The following is an 8,817-nucleotide window of genomic DNA, read 5'->3' on the forward strand; positions in this document are numbered from 1 at the left end:
TGTGTGTGTAGACACGTAACACGGCACGATGTACAAATTAACTGTTAAAAAACAATAAAATCCTTCCTACATATTACAATGGCACCATAATACTTATGAATTTACAATAGTTTAAATAACAATTTAACTTTAACAAAGAGAGAAATATTGTTCAGAACCATTTATTAAACTAACAGAGGTTGCAATAAATGTTATTTCAAGTATTGATTTTAAATGCTAAATGCACTGTATAAAACCAAATGTTTTGGATTATTTATACGAATACAACATAATAATTTACTTATATCATTTTGTTAAATGTAATTTTTTTTATCAACTTCTCAAAATTGCAAAGCACAATTTGTTTTTATTTGAACTCCAAATAAGAGTACATTAGATCTTACTGGAACCAGGTTTATTTTTGTTAACTAAACTGAACACTATTAAAAAAATTGTTAATTGAAATGAATTTGAAACAGAATAAAATATAAATATTAGATTAATTAAAACTAGATAAAATAAGCTTACACTGAAATGCTAAAATTACTTGCTGAAATAAATACAAATGTAAATAATATAACTAAACTTGCAATATTTTTATAAATGTAATTATATAAAAAAAAAAGACAAATGCTAAAAAAAAAATAATAATAATAATTCTAAAACTGGATTGGTACAAAATAATGATTGAAATTACACTAGCAATCCTTTAGGATTTTTTGTCACTCCAGTTACACGTGAAAATCAGAGTTCTGTCTGTGATACAGCAGTGCTGAACCCCAGATGATGCTTCAGGTCAGAGGTCAGAGGTCATGCATGCCCAGACTGCGTCCCTCAGCACAGACGCTCTCCATCAGCTTAAAACGGATTATAAAAGAACCTCAAGTATGTTTATCCAAAGCCAGGAGAGTATACTCGAAATTCCCTTTCTGTATATCAAAAGGATTCAGGGTTGTTTTGTCCACGGTTTACAGACAAAAGACTCAGTAGTGGTTGAAGAACATTACTATTAACCCTGTAAAGCCTGACATATCGAATAATAATCAGATTTCAATGTTAATAAAATAAACGCTCTTAATATGAGTAAGAAAGAACTGTTGTTTATTTTTTTTATTTATGCTGTTTTCATTTCTATTTTCAATTTGTGAAAAGGCGTTCAGTTATGAGGTCAAGCGTTCGAGAAAACCTGTTACAGTGCTTGAGTGTTGTTGTGTTTACTACATGTAATAATTCATACCCAGAAAGTAGAATTTATTACAAGCTGATTAGTTAAAGTTATTTTACCAGTCATGTATTTGGTCATTGAGAATTAATTTAAATTTTTTTACAAATGTGTAAAAATCTCGTCTCGTCTCATGTCTTGAGTTAAGTGTCGGCATTGCCATTAATAATCAAACGACAAAAGACGAGGAGAAAAATCACTCCCTGCTTTTGACAGAACTGCATTTGTAGCTTTTATAAGAATGTTTATAGTGTAAATTGTTCCCTACCATCACATTCACATCTATGCAACCGCTAAATAAGTGAAGTGACATTCAGCCAAGTATGGTGACCCATACTCAGAATTTGTGCTCTGCATTTAACCCATCCAAAATGCACACACACAGAGCAGTGAACACACACACACACACTGTGAGCACACACCCGGAGCAGTGTTCATCATTTATGCTGCGGCGCCCGGGGAGCAGTTGGGGGTTCGGTGCCTTGCTCAAGGGCACCTAAGTCGTGGTATTGAAGGTGGAGAGAGAACTGTACATGCACTCCCCCCACCCACAATTCCTGCCGGCCCGGGACTCGAACTCACAACCTTTCGATTGCAAGTCCGACTCTCTAACCATTAGGCCACGACTTCCCTAAATAAATGACTACGACTAAGAAAGAGCACATTCTTCACTGATCTGGTCACTTGATTCTGCTTTCAAAATGCACCTGATTTATGCATTTAAATTTAAAATGAACTGAATTTTCTTATACCTGCAGAAACCTCTTGATTAGAGGAACCAGTGCACAAAATCCTGTGGGGACACTGGGAATGTAGAGGAAACACTGTAGGACGGGCTGTCTCAGTGTGTATGTGTGTGTGTGGACCACGTATGGCACTAAATAAAAAGCATAATGATTGAGGGGGGCCCTCACACAAAGAGCAGCCTAGGGGCCCCTGACCATCTTAATCCCCCCCTATCATGTGCTTGTGTTTTAGTGAGCAGCTGAGAGAGAATGTGTCTGAATAGTGTTCATGCCTGTGTGCTAAATATACAGACAGCTGCTGTCTCACTCATCTGTCCAGCGTTCATTCCGCCATTTTTACCGTCTGTCTGCCAGCGAGCAAGCGCCTCACCTCGGGGCGAAACGCGGGAAACATTCGTGCTTCTTGACAGAAAGTTCGAATGAGCCAAACTTCGCCCGTCTGCCTCTTTTAATAAGTTAATTAAAGTCCCACGGCGTGGGCACAATATGCCTCTCTATGCCCGGCGGAGCGTACCGACACTCATTGGCTTTTTCCCTCAAATCCCCTCAGATTTATTAAAAATACCCAAATACATGAATCAGTTCTGTCTGAAAAGGAATCCAGGCGAAGCGCGGACGACGAATTCTGTCACTGTGATTAGACGGAGACGGATGCCAAATCCACAGATTGACGTTTTTTCTTAAGGGGCTCATTTGGAGCAGAAAGAAAGAGAGAGAGAGAGAGAGAGAGAGAGAGAGAGAGAGAAAGGTGCCCACACACAGTTTTCCCGCGCTTTCTGTATTCTGCTCGTATCACAAACGCTGAAATTACCGCCGGATTAACTGCTTTCACACAAAGGAAGCGTTAGTTCGCTGATAGCATGCATCACGGAGATGTGTATTTGTGACCCTGGATCACAAAACCAGTCAAAAGGGTCAATTAAACACCTGAAAGCTGAATAAATAATCTTTCAATTGTTGTATGGTTTGTTAGGATAGGACGATATTTGGCTGAGATACAACTATTTGACTTTTTTTCTCAGAAATGCCAGTTTGTCTTGCAGTTTTAACTTTTTTTCAGAAATGCGAGATAATATCTTGTTTTAATTTTATTTCTCAGAACTGCGAGAAAATAGCTTGTTTTAACTTTATTTCTCAGAACTGCGAGAAAATAGCTTGTTTTAACTTTATTTCTCAGAATTGCGAGATAATATCTTGTTTTAATTTTATTTCTCAGAACTGCGAGAAAATAGCTTGTTTTAACTTTATTTCTCAGAATTGCGAGATAATAGCTTGTTTTAACTTTATTTCTCAGAATTGCGAGATAATAGCTTGTTTTAACTTTATTTCTTAGTGTTGCGAGATAATAGCTTGTTTTAACTTTATTTCTCAGTATTGCGAGATAATAGCTTGTTTTAACTTTATTTCTCAGAACTGCGAGATAATAGCTTGTTTTAACTTTGTTTCTCAGAATTGCGATTTAATAGCTTGTTTTAACTTTATTTCTCAGAACTGCGAGATAATAGCTTGTTTAAACTTTATTTCTCAGAATTGCGAGATAATAGCTTGTTTTAACTTTGTTTCTCAGAATTGCGATTTAATAGCTTGTTTTAACTTTATTTCTCAGAACTGCGAGATAATAGCTTGTTTAAACTTTATTTCTCAGAATTGCGAGATAATAGCTTGTTTTAACTTTGTTTCTCAGAATTGCGAGAAAATAGCTTGTTTTAACTTTATTTCTCAGAATTGCGAGATAATAGCTAGTTTTAACTTTATTTCTCAGAACTGCGAGATAATAGCTTGTTTTAACTTTATTTCTCAGAATTGCGAGATAATAGCTAGTTTTAACTTTATTTCTCAGAACTGCGAGATAATAGCTTGCGAGATATTTCTCTAGGTTGTTTTAACTATTTCTCAGAAGTACAAGATCATATCTTGTTCTAACTTTATTTATTAGAATTGTGAGATAATATCTTGTTTTACCTTTATTTCTCAGAACTTCGAGATAATAGCTTGTTTTAACTTTATTTCTCAGACCTGCGAGATAATATCTTGTTTTAACTTTATTTCTCAGAATTGCGAGATAATATCTTGTTTTACCTTTATTTCTCAGAACTTCGAGATAATAGCTTGTTTTAACTTTATTTCTCAGACCTGCGAGATAATATCTTGTTTTAACTTTATTTCTCAGACCTGCGAGATAATATCTTGTTTTACCTTTATTTCTCAGAACTTCGAGATAATAGCTTGTTTTAACTTTATTTCTCAGACCTGCAAGATAATAGCATGTTTTAACTTTATTTCTCAGAATTGCGAGATATCTTGTTTTAACTTTATTTCTCAGAATTGCGAGATAATATCTTGTTTTAACTTTATTTCTCAGAATTGTGAGATAATATCTTGTTTAAACTTTATTTCTCAGAAATGCGAGAATATAGGTTGTTTTAACTATTTCTCAGAAGTACAAGATCATATCTTGTTCTAACTTTATTTATTAGAATTGTGAGATAATAGCTTGTTTTAACTTTTTTCAGAATTGCGAGATAATAGCTTGTTTTAAATTTATTTCTCAGAACTGCGAGATAATAGCTTGTTTTAAATTTATTTCTCAGAACTGCGAGATAATAGCTTGTTTTAACTTTATTTCTCAGAACTGCGAGATACAAGATTGTTTTGAATTTAATTCTCAGAACTGCGAGATAATATCTTGTTGTTTTAACTTTTTTTCTCAGAATTGCAATAAAATTGCAATAAAATTGAAAAGTTTATGAGTTGAATAAATTAGAATAAAAATAACAAATGCAGGGCGGGGCTTGGTTCTGTGCATCACTTGTTGATTGGATGTTGAGATGTGGGCGTGGCTGTCAAACGTGTCTGCAGATGAGCATGAGCTTGCAGGAGTGGAATTTAAGAGCAATAATGATTGAAAGAAAAGGATCTGTTGCTTTTTCTGATTCAACGTGACTTCATCAGCTGGTACTATGGTTTTACTGCAAATACTGTAGTTAAACAGTGGTTAGTTGATGAGAGTGAAGGATCAGGGATGGCTGGCTTCATCTCTGCACATCACACACTGATCTCTCCTGACAGGAAGGTTCTTTACACAGTAAAGCACAGCTGCCCGCAGCCAAACGCGTCTCTGGCTAATGATTGACAGCTGTCACTGCTGATCTCGCTCAGACAGTGATGTTTCCCGCTGAGAAGATGCAGTCAGAGACCATAACGTGATCTAGACACTGGTCATGGATATGGAGAAGTAAACCTCAGCGGTGTTCGGCTCCACTGAATCTGAAGACGAACGAGACACCCTGAGGAACACACACACACACACACACACACACACACACACACACACACACACACACACACACACACACTCTCTCTCTGTCCCTCTCTCTCTCTCACACACACACACATACTCTTACTCCCACACACACACTGCCAGACTGTCGATGTCTCAGACAAACGAATGACGCTGATGTCACTGGCCTTAAGCCTACCAGAGGATGATGGGAAACAGGAAGACTGTGGCACACTCAGAGATAACAGAGAGGATCAGGTCTGAATATCTTTATAATCAAACGTTCCTTACAAAGACAAGAAAACCTGAAATCAGTCGACATTCTGAAACATCCTCTGTGAACACCACCTTCCCATGAAACAATTCATGATAATTTAGGCATAATTCTTTCAGTGCATTATGCTGTAAGATTCAATTTTACACATTATCATGCTAATTATGAATTACATTTTTAATTTACTTGAGCACTGGCATTTCTATTAAATTCTCATTAACTCCCTGTGGTTCAGGCACAAACCCCTGGTGTTTGGCTCATAAAATATGATCAGCTCTGTATGAAACCAACAGAAGTCACTGTGAGGTCCTCAGGATAATAGAAAAACACACATTACAGCAGCATCACCTGAGACGCACATAGACCCATCTGTCTGTGACAAGAACAAACCGAGAGAGAGAGAGAGAGAGAGAGAGAGAGAGAGAGAGAGAGATGAGATAAGCAGAAAAATCTACGACGGCCTTAAAAAAAATGAGTGTGATTATCTACATCACAGAGTCAGCAGTCTCTGAGTGTGTTATCAGTAAGCACCTTTTGAAGGGGATGTTCTTCAGGACGACCACACACACACACACACACACACACACACACAGATAACACTCGTTTACGCATTTCCCAGGAGAAACAACATCATATAATGAAATGTATAATTTTTCAGTTCAAGTTTATTTTATGTAAAGCATCAAACATTGTTTTATAGTTTAAGTTTCATTTAACGACAATAACCCTGATGCAAAATAAATAGTTCTTTTGTGCAAGACGAGTGTGTAAAACTCGACAGGTTTAGTGTGATTCAGTGTTTTATCTGATGAGAATGTTTTATTGTTCTCCGTCTCCCAACGGCATTGATGCTCCTCTATAGTTTTCCAGAAAAGACGAATGTCGAGGACGGATGAATAATAGCCGTGCCTAGATGACAAACGGATGAGAAGTGTTTGAGGATGAAGGCGTGAAGGAGGATCTGCAGATGCAGCGCTGATGTGCTGAGTTTGCTGCTTTCAGCCTCACGTCCTGCAGGAGATTCAGATTCAGATCTGCTGACGGACAAAACCCCTCCAGCTGCTGCAGGACGCTGAAGCACACCGCTCATGAGCTACAGGGTTTCCATGTGTTTGTTAATCAACATTCATGTCAACCAGTCAGAATGCAGGAATGCTTTGTGCTCTTATTTCAGAAGAAAATCTGCTGAACGGATTTAAACATGGTCAGGCGTTATAAACAGAGCTGAACATCAGTGCATCTGAAAGCATCATCAATCAGGCTGAAATATAAAAATTAGAAATGCTGCCTAATTTTAGTTAAAGCACTACCATTATTAATTGGATATACATAAAAACCAAAACTGAAATAAAAATTATTTAAACCTGAATAGTAATATATATATAAAAAAAAAAAATAATAATAATAATAAAAATGACCAAAGCTCATAACACAATCACTGAAACTTTAAGTAAAATGAAAATAAATCTGGAATTAAATAAAAATGAAACGCTTTCAATGAAAATGAGAAATCTTTCTTTGGCAACAACCTGAAATCAGTTAAACACTAAATAAATTAACTAAATGAAATATAAATAAAAACTAAAACTGAAATAAAAATAAAATAAATTAAAAATGAATAATATATATAAAAATTGTGTATAAAAAATTAGCATTACAGAATTGACAAAAGTCTCAAATAAATATAAATATTAGATGAAAAATGTAAACAATTTGAAGCAACATGTACCAACTGAAAATAAAAACTAAAACACAAATAAAAATAAAATTATAAAAATGACAAATGCACAAAATTTAAATATCTGAAATTAAATTAACTATTACATGAAAAACAAATCAGCTTTTTTAACTGCTTGCTTACACACAAGATCTTCACTTGTGACACAGTTTCTGAAAGCTGACACTCAAACAGCAGAAGCACACACCAAATCTACAAAACATTCACTAATCATCAGACTTTGACTCAGTTTTCAATTTCATAAAACACTTTTTGCAAAATGCAGCACACAATTCTCTAACACACACAAATCTAACAGGAGTTCATATTATGGCAAAGGTGTTTGCAAATGTTTGCTTTTTTAAATGTGTTTGTGAGACATTAAGTTAAAGCACTAAAACTACTGAAACTATAAATTATTAAAAACTAAATTTAGCAAACAAAACCACTAAAATGTTAAAATGAAAACTAAAAATCAAACCAATTGAAAATATTCATATAAAAAAATTACGAGATGACACATTGAGCTGGAGTTGCACCGTTGCACATCTATGGAAGCCCGTCTCTGCCACTAAATAAAAAATAAAACAAGTTTGAATTTCACAATTTTAACTATAAATATAATATCTGTTTCTTTATTTCTCAGAATTGCGAGTTGTAAAGTCAGAACTGCAAGTTATAAAGTTGCAATTATGAGAAAAAAGTCAGAATTGCAAAATATAAAGTCACAATTAAGAGAATTAAAGTCAATTGCGAGATATACATTTTGCAATTACCAGAAAAAGTCAGAATTGCAAGATATTAAATCAAAATTATGAGAAAAAAAAGAAAGTCACAATTACGACAAAAAAAGTCAGAATTGTGAGATATAAAGTCGCAATTACAAGAAAAAAAGTCAGAATTGTGAAATATAAAGTCCCAATGATATAAAAAAGAGAAAGTCAGAATTGTGAGATATAAAGTCACAATTACGAGAAAAAAAAGATCAGAATTGCTAAATATAAAGTCACAATTATGGAAAAAAAATCAGAATTGGGAGATATAAAGTCACAATTACGAGAAAAAAAAAGTCGGAATTGAGAAATAAAAAGTCGCAATTACGAGAAAAAAAAGCCTGAATTGCAAGTTATAAAGTCGCAATTATGAAAAAAAAAGTCAGAATTGTGAGTTATAAAGTCACAATTCCCCCCAAAAAAACTGAATTGCGAAATATAAAGCAATTATGAGAAAAAAGCCTGAATTGCGATTATAAAGTCGCAATTACGAGAAAAAAAATCTGAAATGCGAAATATAAAGTCGCAATTATGAAAAAAAGAGAAAGTCAGAATTTCGAGTTATAAAGTCACAATTCAAAGAAAAAAAATTTGAATTGCGAAATATAAAGTCGCAATTACTAGAAAAAAAGCCTGAATTGCGAGTTATAAAGTCGCAATTATGAAATATAAGAGAAAGTCAGAATCGCGAATTATAAAGTCACAATTACGAGAAAAAAAATCTGAATTGTGAAATATAAAGTCGCAATTACGAGAAAAAAATTCAGAATTGCAGGATATAAAGTCGCAATTACGAGAAAAAAGAAAGTCAGAATTGTGAAATATA

Source organism: Carassius carassius, chromosome 44 (assembly GCF_963082965.1).
Source record: "Carassius carassius chromosome 44, fCarCar2.1, whole genome shotgun sequence".
In the NCBI taxonomy this organism is placed as follows: Eukaryota; Metazoa; Chordata; class Actinopteri; order Cypriniformes; family Cyprinidae; genus Carassius; species Carassius carassius.